The sequence below is a fragment of the Agelaius phoeniceus genome, assembly GCF_051311805.1.
Source record: "Agelaius phoeniceus isolate bAgePho1 chromosome W unlocalized genomic scaffold, bAgePho1.hap1 SUPER_W_unloc_1, whole genome shotgun sequence".
Classification (NCBI taxonomy): Eukaryota; Metazoa; Chordata; class Aves; order Passeriformes; family Icteridae; genus Agelaius; species Agelaius phoeniceus.
Window position 1 is genome coordinate 5,767,277 of NW_027509866.1, and position 17,664 is coordinate 5,784,940.

The 17,664-nt window shown below is 52.2% G+C and overlaps 2 pseudogenes; one reads left to right on the plus strand and one right to left on the minus strand.

Annotated features, from left to right (window-relative positions):
• The window catches only part of LOC143692462 (uncharacterized), a 60,466-nt pseudogene extending 48,757 nt beyond the window's left edge, over positions 1-11,709 (minus strand).
• Positions 11,710-13,683: 1,974 nt separating this feature from the next.
• The window catches only part of LOC143692463 (uncharacterized), a 28,514-nt pseudogene continuing 24,533 nt past the window's right edge, over positions 13,684-17,664 (plus strand).

Sequence of the window (17,664 nt, forward strand, 5' to 3'; positions counted from 1 at the left end):
GCTGCAGCTCAGAGAGCCCTGGAGCTGGGACCCTGCCCTGGGGAGCCTGGCCAGGGCCCCAGCAGCCTCTGGCCAAAAACCTTTTCCTGACATCCAACCTGAGCCTGCCCCAACTCAGCTGCAGCCGCTCCCTCCACTCCTGTCCCTGGGCACCAGAGGGAAGAGGTTCCCACAGCCCCAGCCAGGGACCCGCTCCCAAGGCTGCTGCCATGGCCACCAGGGCTGCCACCAGCTGGGATGCTCGGTTTCCACGGGCCGGGCTTCAGGAATGGGATTCCCCAATTTCCTGCTCCCGCTAAAACCGCGCTGTCCTCGCTGCCCTCCCGCCTCCCATGGAAAGCACAAAAGGCAAAGATCCCGGACTGGTTTAAGAACAATTTAATGGGAACAGCAACGGGATAAGGAACAAACAGGAACAGAAACAATATTGATAACAGAAGGGATAAATAAAACTGTTTACAGGGAAAACTACAACACAACTCACAGGGTCTGCCTGGCTACAAGATTTCTTGCCTGGAAAGGACACCCTTCTCCTCAGGGAGAGAGAGAGAGTCCCTTTCCTGTCCCTGGCAATGATCTGAGGTGGGACTGAATGTAATGACAGGGCCATGGCCAGACCCTCATGTTCTCCAATCCCACATCAGGTCATTGGCAAAGGGCAGGAAAAGGTACAGGTGTCTTCCCAGCATGGATCACAGGGAACATGGATCACCAGGGCTCTTTGCAATCTGGCTTCTCCCATGGGGGATGAAGCTGGAGTGGTACATGAAGCTGTTCCTGCAATCTAGGCACTTGCAGGGCTTCATTTACTGGTGGCTCCGTTGGTGTCTTGTCAAATGAGAGCTTCTGGTGAAGCTCTTCCCACACTGGGGACACTCGTAGGGCCTCTGCCTCTCCCCAGTGTGGATGCGCTGGTGCCTGATGAGGGTGGAGTTGTGCTTGAAGCTCTTCCCGCAGTCAGGGCAGTAGAAGGGCCTCTCATCCGCGTGAATCCGCTCATGCAGGTGGAGATTTGAGCTGGTCCGAAACCTCTTCCCACACGTGCAGAACTCGTAGGGCCTCTCCCCAGTGTGGATGAGCTGGTGCCTGATGAGGTGGGACTTGCGCTTGAAGCCCATCCCGCAATCAGGGCAGTGGAAGGGCCTTTCTTCTGTGTGAATCTGCCGGTGCCTGGCGAGATCAGGGCTGGTGTGAAACCTCTTCTGGCACTCAGGACACTCGTAGGGCCTCTCCCCAGTGTGGATGCACTGGTGGGTCAAAAGGGTGGAGCTGCAGCTGAAGCCCTTCCCACACTCCCCACACTCATAGGGCCATTCCCCAGTGTGGATCATCTGGTGGCTGATCAGGGTGCTGCTCTGCCTGAAGCTCTTCCCACACTCCAAGCACTTGTGGGGCTTTTTCCCATCATGAAGCTGCTCATGGGCCACCAGCTCGGAGCTCTGGCTGAAGCTCTGTCCACCTTCCTGGCTCAGGGTGGGTCTTTCCTCCTCAGAGCACCCTGGGCTGGGTTTGGAGCCCCTTCTCCTGTGGGATCTCTGGGACTTGTCCTCCACGTTGGAATTCTGCACTGTGGAGCCACTGGAATTGGCCTCTTCCATGAGGTTCTGCCACAGGGATTTGCCCTCCCTGGTCTCCATCCTCAGCTCCTTTTCTGGGCGAGGAAGACCAAGGAGAGGATGGGATTTGCCTCCGTGCCACAGGGAAGGGGAAGGAGATCCCCCCAGTGCATCCCCAGCAGGACGGGGTTGGCAGCAGGGTTGTCCTGCAGCTGGGGGCTGTGCTGGGCTGGGAGATGGAGCAGGAGAGAGGGGGAAAGGGGCATTGACTTCCTCCTCACCTGCCTGGGGCTCCTGGGGCACCTTCTTCTTCCTCACAGCCTCCTCCTCCATCTGGCCAAGTTTAAGGGATGGAAAATCCTGTTTTGAGAAGAAAACAAGGGATAAGTACATTGAATTTTGTACTTGTTTGAAGGCAAACCTGGGGAGGGTCTAAACCAGGATTACAATTTAATAAGAAAATGAAGATCGAGGCAATGATGCAGAAACACTGCCCTAAACTGACAGAGTCAGGATATAACCTGACACCCTGTTGCTGCTCAGGCTGGTGGCAGCAGTCCCATTAAATGGTGACTGCAGTCCTGTTGGAGTGATGAACGTGATTCTGTCCAAGCAGTGATCCTGTAGAAGGGTCTGGTCTTCCTCTGAAGGTCCAGTGGTGGTTCTGGAGCTCTTGTCCTCTGGGAATCCAGTAGGCAAGCTGCTCCTGGTGTTGAGAGCCTCAGCTTATATGCAGGTAGAAATGCTTGGATCCTGCCCCTGGGCGGAGCATCCCACAATGGGAGGATGGAATTTGATCAGTCCTGCAGTGACACTCAATGGCCCATTCCCAGAAGATATCTCCCCTGGAGGGCGTTATCAGGGCTGAGTCATGGAAGAGATCAAGAACACTGCCCCACCTGTTTCTAGCAGTTGATGAAGATGGGCATTGAAAACATGCATTTGGTTCCATCTTACATTGCAGCCTGAAACAGTGGGGGAATCCCTGCTCAGGGGGTGAACACCACCCCCCTTACCCAAACTGGCTCAGGTGTAAAACCCCCACCCTGGGAAGGCCACGCACACACAGGGGACAATGTCACACTGGCCCTGCCCCAGGGGAGGTCTCTGTCCCTCTCAGTCCGTGGCTGTCCCCCCTTTTCTCTTTCACAGGCCGGGGGCTTTGCCAAATCTAAGAATAATTTTTTTCTTTGTCCCTGTCACCTTTTGATATCTACACAGAACTTTCCCTTCCTTTTCATAATCTTTTCATAAAAGAGGTATCACAATGTATTGGGCCAAATTTCCACTTTTCTTTTATCAGAATGTGGCAGCAGCTGAGCTGGAGCTGTGCAGGACCAATGGATTTTGGAATTGCCACAAAATTGCTTCTACTGTCAGTTTATTAAATTTTGGGATTTGTTTGGGTTTTCACCACTAGTGACTTGTGGGAAGACCAAATTCAAGGCATTTTCTGTAGTGTAAAATTTGATTTTTGTCAAGAAACAACTTTACTTTGTCTGGTGCCCAGGGGATGCTCAAGGGGTCTCTGTGCCTCTCATACTGGGGGATGCTTGGGAGGGTCTTGGGAGGGTTGTCCCTGTCCCTGTCACCCCAGGCCATTCCCCGGGGGTGTCCCTGTCCCTCTCACCCCAGGCCATTCCCCAGGGGTCTCCATCATTCTCACCCAGGGAATGCCTGGGGGGTCTCCCTCCCTCTCTCCCCTGTGCCAGGGGGTGCTCGGGGCAGTCTCTGTCCCTCTCAGCCCAGGGGATGCTCGGGGCTCTCTGTCCCCTGGCCCTGGGGGATGCTCGGGGGGTCTCCATCCCTCTGGCCTCAGGCAATGCCTGTGCAGGGCTGGGCACCAGGGGCTCTGTGTCCCTCTCACCGCTGAGGCTGCTCGGGGCTGGGGGGGCTCTGCCACCTTCTCACCCCTGGCGAGGCCGGGGGGGTCTCTGTCCCTCTCAGCCCTGCTGGGACCCCACCCAAACATCATCGGGGTCACAGGGACAGAGACACCCCCAAACCCCCAGAAGGGCTGAACCTGGGATTTGGTTTGGGGCTGAGGATTTAGGAAGGGGCTGGAATTGGGGCTGGGCTTGGAGTTGGGGCTGAGATTTGGATTAGAGCTGGGATTGGGGTTAAGGCTAGACATGGGATTGGCTTTAGGGCTGGGGTTGGGATTGGGTCTGGGGCTAGATGAGTCTGGGACTAGGATGTGATTTAATACAGAACTGTGAGTGTGTCTGAACATGGAGTGAGATTGAGACCAGGATCAGGGTCAGGTTTGGGACTGAGCTCACCCAGAGCAGGACAGGAGGGATGTCACTGTGGGAAGGTTTGGGGAAAATCCTGGATTGGGGAGAAACAAGGTGTGAATGCCTTGGGTTGGGGATTCCTCTTGCCCAAGTCCATCTCTAGAAGTCACCTGATGTCCATAAAAACCTCCAAAAATCAAGAGTGTATAAAGAAAGCACCACCAGGAGTTTCCCATTTCCAGTCTCATCCCTCTGGGGTTCTGGTGGTCCCCTGTCTCTGGGCTGTTGGGGATCCCATGGGTCCTGGGGATCCCCCCTCTCCAGGGTCCTGCTAAGGGATGCAGGCGGATTTTGGGGTCCCAAGGTCCCTCTCTCCAGCCTCCCCTCAATCCAGCCACTTGGGCTTCCCCCCTCTTCCTACCACCCTGTCCTGCTTTAGGGCAAATTTGGGAGAAAACTCCCGAAAGGGGTTTCCTCTAGAATGCAGATTCAGCAGCCCCACCCTCAGCCAGTTTGGGAAAATATTTCCTTGGATAAAAGTGGAAAAAACCACTTTATTTAACAGGCAAAGCATTCACCAGCACAAAAATTGAACCATATTAAGCAATAAAACCTCCTGCTGCTGTGTCATGGTTTAACACTGGCACAATGCCAGTGCCCCCATGAAGATACCTTCTCCCTGGTTTCTGCTGTGAGATGTGACCAGGAATAAGCAAAGCAGGCTCCTACTTAGGGAAAAAAGAACCAGAACTTTATTAACTACTCTACAGCTACAGATAAAAAGGAACACACACACAGGGAAAATGAAAACCTCACAAATGCATTTCCTCCTCCCCCCACCAAATTTCCAACACAATACATTTGTTCCTCAAATCACCAACTCTCGGTCCAGCACCACCTTTTAGACAATCAATCCTCAGTTCATCAAGAGGAGAGGAGTCCTTCTTGTGCCATGGGCTTCCCCTGGAAACACAGTCGAAGCCTCGTGTGTTTCCGTGTCACTCGTGGCACCGCCCGGAGTACATCTGCCGTCATGACCTCTTCCTTTTCATGTCCAGTGCTCTCACCACTGAACATGGACCAGAACTGCTTCTAGGGTTGTCTTTTAAGGATGCTCTGTCCCGATCCAAAAAAGGCACAGTCTCTCCTTTGGGACACCTGTCCCCACAGTCTCTCCTTTGGGACACCTGTCCCCCCCATATTTTTTCACCCCCTGGGGCCGAGGGGCATCAACACTGAACCCTCTTGGTTCTGAGGCCATTGCCTCCCCCTAGAATGCAGTCTCTGTATCACAAGGAACATGGTTCTGTCCATGGCTATACAAAAAGAGTCCAGCAAAAGCTACTCCATCATCTCTTCCCACTAGGATTCTTCTCTATTCTTCCACTATCTCTCACTCACCCAGACCTCTCTCACACTGGCCCATTTCCTTCCTCATCTTCCACTCTATCTTCTAGGAAAGGTCAATGATCTGTAAAGTTCTCATTCTCTGAAAAGGGGTTAAAAGCTCTTACAAGCGGCCGGCTGCACCCCCCCTTCTTCTCCGTCCCAGCCGTGCTGCCGGCACAGGGCCATGTTTATCCAGTTTCAAGGTTACAGTCCCAGGCAGCGGCTCTCTCTCTCTCTCTCTCTCTCTCTCTCTCTCTCTCTCTCTCTCTGTGTCTCTCAGGGGGGGCTGCCTGATGGCTCCCGGTGTCTCTCTCTCTCTCTCTTCCACCCTTCCACCCCGGGGCTCAGGCCTACCTCTCCCGGCCACATGGCTTTCCCCTCCCCCTGCCCAGCCAGCAGCTGGGCCGGGGCAGAGACCCGAACTCTTTCCCGCTGGAAACCCAAGAGAGCCTCCCAGGGGAGAGCTCTGCTTTTAACCCCATGTTCTCAGAGGCGGATCCAATGTCCTAATGGCCAGCTTAGATGCCAGTATTAAAATCTGAATATCCATTGGCCCACCCACAGCATCCCAAAAACCACATTTCCCGTCAAACCACCACAATCCCCTCTACCTTTGCCACTGACATTCAGTCTAATAATTAATGACCACCTTCCTTGAGGTGTTTCCAGCTCTTCTGTTTAAATGGCCGTGTCTAAGGACATCTCTTCACTGGATCAGGTGGATCTATGTCCTTCCTGATACTCTCAGATTTCCTCCTCCGGATGCTCTCTGGTCATTTGAGTGCCTCTCAACTGACTGGTTTCACGTTTTGAACTTCAGGGAGTGGCCAAATCTTTCTGATGTTAAAAAAAATATGAATTGAGTATCTCACTGTGGTTATACCTTTCACAGAATTTCCATTTCTTATGTATTTGCTTAAAAACTGTTCCTGTTCAGAAAGCTGTTGGGGATGGTGGACATGTCAGATGCTGCTGGGACATCCCAGAGAGCTGAGGGAAGAGCTGTGATGGTTATTAAACTGTTCAAATGATCAACTTGTGTTTGTTGGCAAGAAACATTTCTGTGCCTCTGAGTGTCACCAGTCCCTGACCCCAAAGGACACAAACCTGATGAGTTGTGGCTCCCACTGCAGGGGCTGCACTTGGACCTTGGCTCTGCACAGGAGAGCTCTTCATCCCCTTTCTCTCTTTTCCTCCCTCTGGGCATGGAGGGAGCTCCTGACTTCAGCCTGTGACTCGTGGGTGCAAAGAGCAAATCTGGGCAGAATCGGGACAGGGAGGGTTTGGGGGGACCTTGGGAACTGTGCTGGGCACAGAAGGTGTTTTCCATTGCTCTGAGACTGTCTGCTGTGCAAAGTGGATTTAATATCCAGCAGAGGAATGACTTTTGCATTGGATGGAGCTGTACCTTCCCTTGGCTTTGTTGGCTGACAAGAAATGAACATCCCTCTGTGTCTCGGGCAGCTCCTTCTGCAAGGAAAGCAGGTGGGAGTTGGAGCCAAGGAGCTGAAAGCTGCAGGTGCAGCCTGGGCTGGAGGGAGCTGAGATTTGCACAAGGCTGCTCTGAGTGCCAGGGCTTGGATGGGGGAAATGGTGGGCTGGGGGTAGGGACAGAGTCTGATTGATTGTCAGCCATGAAGGGTCTTGATTTTCATATCTATTCCAACTGCATGAGGAGGTACTTGGATTCAGTGTCAATTGGAGACTGCACATATTGATTTATGAACAGGAAAATATCCTAAACAGGACCTAAAAATATTTTCTCACTGTCTTTTTACATATAATGCATTCACTTTGAACACACTACTGAAATCTGTCAAATTAACCACAAAAGATTTGAACACTTAAATCTAATTTTCCCCATGGCTTGGCTTGTTAAGTTGTTCTGAATGTTAATGAGCGCTGGGACACTGAATTTCTGAACTGAGGAGCTGAAGGCTGAACAAATGATTTGGAAAAATAAATCAAATGATTCCCAGAGGCTGGGCTTGTTCAGGTGTTCTGAATGTTAATGAGCCCTGGGACACTGAATTCCTGCACTGAAGAGCTGAAGGCTGAACAAGCCTCTGGAGCAGTGAAATTCAGCAGCAGCCTCCAAGTTGCTGAGGATGTCAGCAGCCCCCAGTGAGGCCATCCCTGCCCAGAGACCGTGGGGGAATGGGCAGACAAGGAGAGCGTCCCTGGGGCTGGGGCAGCACAACTCAGAGGCACCAGCGGCTCCAGCTGGGCAATGGAGTGTGGAATGTGGCTGGGAAAGCCCTGCCTGGGCTGGGCCAAGCAGCACAGACAAGCCCTGACCCCCATCCACTAAACAACTCTCTCAAGGAGACATTTTAGAGGAATTACAATTGTTTCTGTACCCTAAGTTGGACACACTGGAGAAATACTGACAGGAAATCCTCAAGAGCTCAAAACAACCAAACAGCCTTTACTGGCAACTTTAGAAAATCAAAGAAATTTTCGCAAAAGGTTTAATAGGATATTCAATCAACAAAAAACACTTCTCAAAACATTAATTTGGCCCATTCAACTTCACAAACTCTAAGCCTGTGCAATTTAAAGTTAATCAACATTTGCAAGAGGACAAAAATAGAAGAAGTATTTTTCTTCCTCTTTCTCAGAGCGAGAGAAAGAAAAATAAGATTGAGAGAAGCACAGACAGAGCTTGCAACTCCTGGATTCCAGCAGTGTTCAGATGGAAATTCCAAGAGGATGCAGGGTCAAGATGTGTGCTTGCCTTGTGGTCAGCCTTCAATACCCCTTGGTCTCCCTGGGCCCTTCCCCCAGGTGGGGCTTGGGCTCATTTGGTCCCTCAGGAGCTGGGCTGGGGCTGCAGAGGTGGCTGTGGAGCATTGCCTGTGCTGTGCCAGGGACTGGCAGCCACTGCTGGGCTGGGATAGAGGCTCTGGGGGGATTGGGGTTCCAGAGCAGGGCAGGGCTGGGCTTCCAGGGCAGGGCAAGGCTGGACCTGCCCCTTCCTCCCCCACACATGAAATGTTTTGAGCCAACAATCTCCTCCAGTCTGTCAGAACAGGGAATGTTGGAGGTGAAATCCGAATTCTGGCCATGGGCACCTGGGCGAGAAAGATAATTCTTTTCCATAGCACAGAGCCCCAGTGTTTGGAAGGCAGGTGAGAGCCTCACTTGGCCAAGGCCAGCCAGACTTGTCAGGAATGGCAGATTTTGTCTGGGATCAGTCCTTGCATTTAAGGAATTTTGGAGTTGGAAACCCAATTGTGGCCATGGGCACACACAGAAGCAGGACAGTTCTTTTCCATAGGAAGGAAAGCACAGAGCCTTCCCCAGTGTTTCAGGGACCAATGAGAGGTGACCCTTATGAAACCATTGCCAGCCAGACTTGTCCTGGCAATATTCCTATTGGAAAAATCCCCTGTTCCTAAGGGAAAAATCTGTGGAAATAAGGAAATTTAGAGGTGAAATCCTAATTCTGGCCATGGGTGCCTGGAGGAGAAGGAGATTTCTTTTCCATGGCAAGAAAAGCATGGAGCCCCAGTGTTCCAGCAGCAGATGAGAAGAAACCCTCAACATGCCAAGGTCAGCTGGACCAATCAAGTAGTCCATGGGAGGCCAAACCAGCCAGACCTTTTCTGTGTTCTCTTTTATGAGGCCCTGCAGTATCACCATGGTCCCCTTGGTTCCATTGGGCCCTTCAGTGTCCTAATGGTGCTTTGATTCCATGGGGTCCAGCAGTGTCACAATGGACCCTTGGTTCAATGAGGTCCCAAAATGTCACAATGGTGCCAATGATTCCACAAGGCCCTGCAGTGTCACAATGGTGCCAATGATTCCATGAGGCCCTGCAGTGTCACAATGGTCTCCATGGTTCCCCAGCCCCCACAATGTCACGGGACTCCTCTGTTCCATGAGCCCTGCAATGTCACAATGGACCTTTGGACCCTGGGGGTTTGCAGTGTCACAATGGTCTCCTTTGGCTCCACAGAGTCACAATGGACCACTGATGACAGGAGGCCCCTCTGTGTCACCCTGGAGCTTTGGTTCCATGGAGCCCTGCAGTGTCACAAAGGCCTCTTGGTTTCACCAGGCGCCACAGCATCACAATGATCCTCTTGGATCTGTGGGGACCCCCAGGGTCACAATGGTCTCACTGGTTCCATCAGGCCCCACAGTGTCACAATGCTTTGCCTGTTCCATGGGGCCTCACAGTGTCACAATGGTCTCCATGATTCCATGAGTCCCCTCAGTGTCACAATGGTCTCCTTGGTTCCATGGGTCTGTGAAGTGTCTTAATGGTGTCTCCATGGTTCCACGAGGCCTTGCAATATCACACTTAGGACCTTAGCTCCATGGGGGTCTCGCAGTGTCACAATGGCCCATTGGTTCCATGATACCACAAATTGTCACAGTGGTCTCCATGGTTCAAGGAGTCCCTGCAGTGTAACAATGGATGCTTGGTTTGATGGGGCCTCTCAGTGACACAATGATCCCTGCATTTCATGGAGCCACACAGCGTCAGTACAATCCCCTTGGTTCCAGGAGGCCCAGGAATGTCACAGTGCTCTCCAAGATTCCATGAGGCCCCACAGTGTCACAATGGTCCCTTGGTCTCACAGGGCCCCACGGTGTCACAATGGTCCCTTGGTTCCATGGGCCCTGTGCTGCTGCATTCCCCCCTCCCCTTCTCAGCCCGCCCTGCCAGATGAGAAATGCTCCTTGGGGCTCGGCCTTGGCCAACAGCCCCTGGGCTCAGCTCCTCTGCAGCTCCTCACAAACACTGTCTGCTCCAGGCACTGCTGCTGCCCAACCAGCTCCTGCTTTCTGTAGGAGCAGCCCTGGGAGCTGGTTTTGTTCCCTCAGTGGCACAACATCCCTGTTCTCACACTGCCAAAGAAAGCTGTTGGTGCCAAGTGCGGCCAGGATGAACCATTGCCTGTAGGTAAGGTTAATTCACAAGGTCTGTTGTTTTGCGGAGAGAGAGACAAAAAAACTCCACAACTTTGTGAAAGTTGTAAAGTCGGTATGTTTATTATTACAGTGCTGGACGCTGGACGCATGCGGAGATTACTCTCTGTAAAAGGCATGGGTACCTCCGGGAACTTCAGGTCCTTTTTATCCCCCTCTCAAATACATATGCATACAGTTTCACAACAGGTTCAACATATTCATTTTTACAAATTTCGCGTGACATTTGCCGCCAGTTCTTCTTTATCAGAAAGAATTCCTAGGTCAGGCTGACCTGCTTTTACAGCAGTCTTTCTGTCTCTCTTTATCACCCTCTGTCGTGTCGTCCCCCCGCCCCCTCTTATCTCTGTCCTTCATTGATGCAGTTTCCCTTGAGCCTAGACCTTGCAGTCAGGCCACATAGACTTAGAGATGTATATTTCACCTAAATCAAAATGGATTTCTACTCTGGGGAATTTTTACTCTGTCTCACTATGTGAAGTTAAATGCTGCTAAGAGTTGTTCTTTTGCGAAGTTGTTATGTTTAATTTAAGGTATAAGCTGAATTAAACACTGTTAAATGTTAATCCTCTGTTAAATGAAAACTCATAGGTTGTAGGCTAGGTTAAGTACTGTTAGCTACTGACCTTGTTTTGGCAAAATTGTCCCCTTAAATTTGAGCTACATTAAGCTTTCAGGCCGTATTCCTTTCATCCTTGCTCTCACTGTCCTTGTGTCACACACACACACACAGGGACAGTTATCACTTCATATCTGGTTTGATTGTCTGGATTTTGATTGGTTTTGTTGTTGCTTTGTTTCCTTGCTTGGCCTGAAGTGTCCAGTCAGGAGCAGAGTGACTCTTGCCAAGGAACTTTGTGCTGCTGTCCCTTAATATTCAATCTGGTTTTTGCTGATCCCTTGCTGGGGATTTTTTCAGCGCTCTCAAGGCCTCATTCATAACAGGGTGAAGGAGCCCTGACCCAGGCTCTGGCCCTGGGGGACACGGGGACGCTGCTGGAGGGTCCCTGTCCCCCTGTGCCACCCCCAGGGCCCCGGCCCCCCGTCCCCGTGTCAGGCTCTGGGGTCGATCTCGTGGAACATCCTCTGGGGGAGGCTGCGGCGCCGGGGGCGGGGGGACCCGGGGGGACAGGGGACCCCACTGTGCACGAGCAGGGTTGGACTGCTCTGGGGGGAACTGTGAGGGGGCCGGGGCAGAGTGACCTCCCCAGTGACCTCACACAGCCCCTATGATGTCACACAGCCCCTGTGATGACACACAGTCCTCTTGTGACGTCACAGGCCACATTATGATGTCACAGTCAATATTGTGATGTCACACTGATATTTTATGATATCACAGCCTGGTCTGTGATATCACAGAGCAGCCCACTATGATGGCAGAGTCTGCTCTGTGACCTCACCACCCACTCTGTGATGTCACAATACACTCCATTTAACAGCCCACTCTTACCATGTCACATCACCACTATGTAACATCACAGCCTTTTCTATGATGTCACATTACCAACCAGTGATCTCACAGCCCACTCTATGATGTCACAGACTGCGCTGAGATTCACAACCAACTCTGTGGTGTCATACATCCACCCTCTGATGTCATAGTCTGCTCTGTGATGTAACAACCCACTCAGTGATTACAGACAACACTGTGATGTCATACAGCCCCCTCTGATGTCACAGCCCAGCCAGTGACATCACAGTCAGCTCTATGATGCCATAGCTGCTTGATGACCTCACACAAAAAATTCTGTGATGTCACAGCCCACTCTGTGCTGTCACACAGCCCATTGCTGACATCACAGCTGCTCTGTGCCTCCATGACACAGCCACAGAGGCGCTGCTGTGACACAGCCCCCTCTGGGACAGGCCACAGCCCCTGCCAGTGCTGAGCCCCTGGGAGCTCTTTCTGTGCCCTGCTGGTGTCCCTGAGGGGCCCTGGCAGTGCCCCAGCCCTGCTGGGCTGTGCACAGGAGCTGCTCCTGGCCAGAGCTGTCTCTCTGCAGCTCTGCTGCCCTTGCCAGGAGCTGCCTCTGGGTCAGGAGCCCGGCCCAGCTCAGCAGCGCAGACACAGCACAAGGACTGTAATGACCCTCTGGGGCTTTGGTGCTCTTTGCATCAATCTCAGTCCCTCAGAGTGTGCTCAAAGAACTTCTCAGGCACTCAAAAAGAGGGTGAAACACTGAAGTTTCTCATACTTTAAATAGATCCTTCTGAAGGACAGGACTGAGAAAGTGTCCCCAGGTTCCAGGTAGAGCAGAACACTGGTGGCAGTGATGACAGGTGGGGACAAGCAAGGCAAAGGTGTCTCTGGTGCTGAGCAAACCTGCGCCTCTGTCCCTGCAGGCTGTGGGCATCCCCGGCTGCCCCACCTGGCTGGGCCCTTCCTTTGCTGACAGCTCTGCCTCCTGCCTGCCTCTGCCTGCCCACACAAAGCCTTGGGCTGCTCCAGGCTCCTGCTGGGGGACGTGCTGCACCACAGCCCTGCCCTGGCAGGGAAATTCCTTTCTCCTTGTGTCCACTCTGGGCCTCCCCAGCTGCCCTTGGTGCTATTATGTCTTCTTCAGGCTCATTCCCACTATGAACAAAAGCTCCAGCCCCTCTGAAACCACCCTCCAATCCCTCCCAGGCTACTCCTGTTCTGTCCTCAGTCTCCACCCCACTGACCCCAGAGCCTGCAGACTCTCCCTGCTGGTTTTATGATGAGGCCTCCAAACCCAGTCTTGGGAGATTTTTGGGTCCTCTCCAAGGTCTGTGAAAATGGAAAAATAGTGATCAAAGTGATTTTCTCCCAAATCTTGCCATGACAGAACAAGGGTCAATATCTCTAAACTGAATTAGGGCAGATTTACATTTGTTAGAAGAGGAAATATTTCACAATTATGGAAGTGACATGAAACTGCAACTGTTTTTCCACAGAAGTGGATTCCCCATCCCAGGAATTGTCCAAGAACAGGAGCTTTGTGCAACCTGACCCAGTGAAACCCCCTGCCCTCCCCAGTGACAGAATTCCTGTAGTGTGGGTTCTCTGATGCGCTGGGTGTCCTCACAAGGCTTCTGGCCAGAATGTCTGCTGAGGGCAGCCAGGCTGCTGCAGGGGCAGTGCCCTGACAGCCATCACCATGGCAGCCCTGTCCCCTGGGCCTGGCTCTGCCCTTTCCTCTGCCCCTGCCTTGGCTCTGCTGGCATGAAGAGTTTTGTCATTGATATCTTGTCCCCGAGGTGCTGGGGCCAATGGCTTCCCAGTCAGGCTCCTGGAGCAGCAGTGGCTTTTCAGAGGCCAGCCAGGAATGAGCCCTGAGGCAGCAGCTCTGCAGTGGTGGCCACCAGGCCGGGCTGCCAAGGGAGGCTTCTGGCCATGGCCTGCAAGCAGCTGCTGCTGCCAAGGTGCCTTTGGTGCCTCAGGCTCTCCCTGGCACAGCTCCCAGCACGGCACTCTGCCCTTGTGCCCGAGGCCTTCCCTGTGCTGGGGCTGGCCTGGGGCTTTTCCTGCAGCGGGACCTGCCCTGCTGATGGCACAGGAGAGGCAGTTCCTGCTGGAGCAGGAGGCTCTGCCTGCAATGGCCTCCAACAACTCCAGCAACACCGTGTTTGCAAAGGCCGCAGTGGGAAATGAAGGAGGGGGGGTCACGCTGCTTTTGGGGTGAATAATGCAGAAACCAGCCTGACTCCTCCATCCCAAAGTTGAACATCCTCAGAGGGAGCTGAAGCTGTGACAGTGCTGGAAAATCCCCAGAGAAAGGAACAACCAAGTGACACCACTGAGAGCTTCTGCAGAGCTGCTGAGCTGGCCCAGCCTGGGCACACCTGACTGACAGAGCAGAACCTCAGACTAGAAAAGCCCCATCCCAAATTTTAAAGGCAGCATCCCCTGACATTTCCCTTCCTGGGGGGTGTGGAGATTCCTCCCTGCAGTAGGGACACCCCTCAAGGTCACTGCTTCAGGCTGAGCCAAAGGGATTTGCCCATGGTCATTGGTCTGTGGGAGTGACATCAATCTCTCCTTAAAAACAGCTTCTTTTCCTTTAATAAAATTGCTTTGAAATCCCTTCTGAGTGCTTTCTATAAATTAGTATAATATAATAAAATATGGTACAGCTCTTATACCTTGGAGTAAACAATTCTGATTAAGATAATTTTTTCTAATCGTTACCATAATAGATAATATATTTTTTTTATAAATATATATGATTTGTCATCCTTAATCCTGTGGGACAAATGCTAAAGGTTAAATTTCACCTTGATAATTCTTTACCCATGAACTCTGTAAAAGTCTGAGGCTGGGATTGGAGCCAGTTGCTCCAAGGCTCCTCTCACAGAAGGAGATTACAAAGCCTGGAGGTCCTTGGGGGTATTTTTCTGTGGATATGAGAGTCTGGTCAGAGACAGAGAAAGCAAGAGAGTTTGCCCAGTAATTAGATTGGGAACCATTAGGAAGCTGGAGAGAAAGAATTGTAAATTATCGACAAGTGGTGTTTGTAATAGGTTGTTTTTTCCATAAAGTTGTTTACTGAAGGGGGTTGTCTTTATCAGCCAATCATGTGAAATGTGTTGATTAAATCACCAATGAGATCCACCTGTAGAAAACCAAGGTCAAAAGGAAGAGGATTGAAAAAATGGGTGGCTTTTAGCCCTTAGCCTTCTGATCTGAGTCTGTGTCATCTCTGACTCAACGGTGACATTTGCGGATCTGTGGGGACTATTGGGAATCGTTTCTGCACCTTGTAACCCAACAGGAGCTTCTCTAATAAACGCTGCCTGAAGCTCCCACTGTGCCCATGACAGGAACCCCTGTGAGTGTCTGGGCCATCCCGGCTCTTTGGCAGCCTGGGGACTCCTGGGATGTCACCGTGGAGCCCCCGTGAGTGCCTGTGACAGATCAGTGCCCTTGCAGCCCAGGGTGCCCTGGGATGTCACCATGGAATGGCTGTGACTGCCTCTGACCACAGGGCTCTTTACCATCCCAGAAAGCCCTGGGAGGTCTCCATGGAGCCCCTGTCTCTGTGTGTGACATTCCAGCTCTGGAACAGCCTGGAGACTCTTGGAAAGTCCCCATGGAACCCCTCTGAGGGTCTGTGACAAATCTGATCCTTAGCAGGCAGACATCACCAGCAACCCTGTTGCTATGGTCAGTTTCCATGGCAACCATCACCAGCCCCCTGTTCTATAGTCAGTTTCCATGGAAACCATTACCAGCCCCCTGTTGCTGTGTTCAGTCCCTTGGCAACTCCATGGAGACCCCATGCCAGGGGTGGTTGCCATGAACACCAGGGCTGGCACCAGCTGGGATGCTCGGTTTCCACGGGCCGGGCTTCAGGAATGGGATTCCCCAATTTCCTGCTCCTGCTAAAACCACGCTGCCCTCGCTGCCCTCCTGCCTCCCATGGAAAGCACAAAAGGCAAAGATCCTGGGCTGGGATAAGAACAATTTATTGGGAACAGCAACGAGATAAGGAAAAATTTGAACAGAAACAATATTGATAACAGAAGGGATAAATAAAACTTTGACAGGGAAAACTACAACACAACTGACTGTCTCTTCCCAGCCACAATTTCCTCCTGTCTGGAAAGGACACCCTTCTCCTCTGGGAGAGAGAGAGAAGGTCCCTTTCCTGCCCCTGGCAATAGCCTGAGGTGGGAGTGAATGTAATGAAAGGGCCATGGCCAGACCATCATGTTCTTCAATCCCACATCATGTCACGGGCAGGAAAAGGGACAGGTGTCTTCCCAGCATGGATCATGGGCAACACGGATCCCCAGGACTCTTCCCAATGCGGGTCCTCTAAAGGGGGATGAAGCTGGAGCAGTGCATGAAGCTGTTCCTGCAGCTGGGGCATTTGCAGGGCTTTCCTTACTGGCAGCTCCGTGGGTGTCTGGTCAAGGGAGAGCTGCTGGTGAAGCTCTTCCCACACTGGGGACACTCGTAGGGCCTCTCCCCAGTGTGGATGCACCGGTGGGTGACGAGGGTGGAGTTGTGCTTGAAGCCCTTCCCGCAGTCAGGACAGCGGAAGGGCCTCTCATTGGTGTGAATTCGCTGGTGGCAGAGGAGACTGGAGCTGGTCTGAAACCTCTTCTGACACTGGGGACACTCATAGGGCCTCTCCCCAGTGTGGATGCGTTGGTGGATGATGAGGGCAGAGCTGCAGCTGAAGCCCTTCCCACACTCCCCACACTCCTAGGGCCATTCCCCAGTGTGGATCATCTGGTGGCGGATCAGGTGGTTACTCTTCCTGAGGCTCTTCCCACACTCCAAGCACTTGTGGGGCTTCTCCCCATTGTGAAGCTGCCCATGGACCACCAGCTCCAAGCTCTGGCTGAAGCTCTGTCCACCTTCCTGCCTCAGGGTGGGTCTTTCCTCCTCAGAGCACCCTGGGCTGGGTTTGGAGCCCCTCCTCCTGTGGAATCTCTGGGGCTTTTCCTCCACGTTGGAATTCTGCACCGTGGAGCCACTCAAAATGGCCTCTTCCACGATGTTCTGCCTTGGGGATTTGTCCTCCGTGGTCTCCATCCTCAGCTTCTTCTCTGGGGGAGAAAAGACAAGGAGAGGATGGGATTTGCCTCCGTGCCAGAGGGAAGGGGAAGGAGATCCCCCCAGTGCATCCCCAGCAGGACGGGGTTGGCAGCAGGGTTGTCCTGCAGCCGGGGGCTGTGCTGGGCTGGGAGATGGAGCAGGAGAGAGGGGGAAAGGGGCACTGACTTCCTCCTCACCTGCCTGGCTGTCCCAGGGCATTGTGTCAGTTTGAAAAGACAGGGGTCTGCTAAGGAAGGCAGGAGACTCCCCTGAAACAGAAAATGTTAATCCCTTCACTTGGAATTATAATTTCCAAAACAAGGGGCTGTCAAGCAAAGTCTATGGGAATACGAATAACAGTTCTTCAGAAGGAAAATTAAAAATACAAATGCAGTAGTACTAAAAACTACTTACAGAGTAAGAATACGACCTGACACCCTGTGGATCAGAGTGTTGGTAGCACTCCTGTTAAATGGTGGCTGCAGTGCTCCTGCAGTGACAGGTGTGGTTCTGTTGGAGCAGTGATCCTGTAGAAGGGTGGAGTTTTCTTCTGAAGGTCCAGTTGTGGCGTCGATCGGCCTGGCCTTCCTCTGGGATCCAGTGGAGCTGAAAGCTGCTCTTCTGGGAATCTTGTGGGAAAAGGCCGACTCTGTTGTTCACATTCTCAGATTATATCCAGGTAGGAATGCTTGGCTCCTCCCTCTGGGCAGATCTTCTCACAATGGGATGATGGAATTTTTATCAGTGACACTCAATGGCCCATTAACAGAAGATATCTCTCTGGAGGGAGGATTCCATGCGGAAGAGATAAAGTAAACTGCTCAATTAACAGATGATAATTGCCCCAACTTTAACAGAGGGTAATTGAATACACACCCAGCTAAACCTGAGACACTGTTCCAGCCTTGGAAAGCAGGATTTGGTACCAGGATTCTTTAGGGAATGCAACCCTGATTGAAGGCAGAGATAGAATCTCCAGAGCCTGCAGCCAGAAATGGACAGTTGTGTCATACTCATTTCAACATCTTCT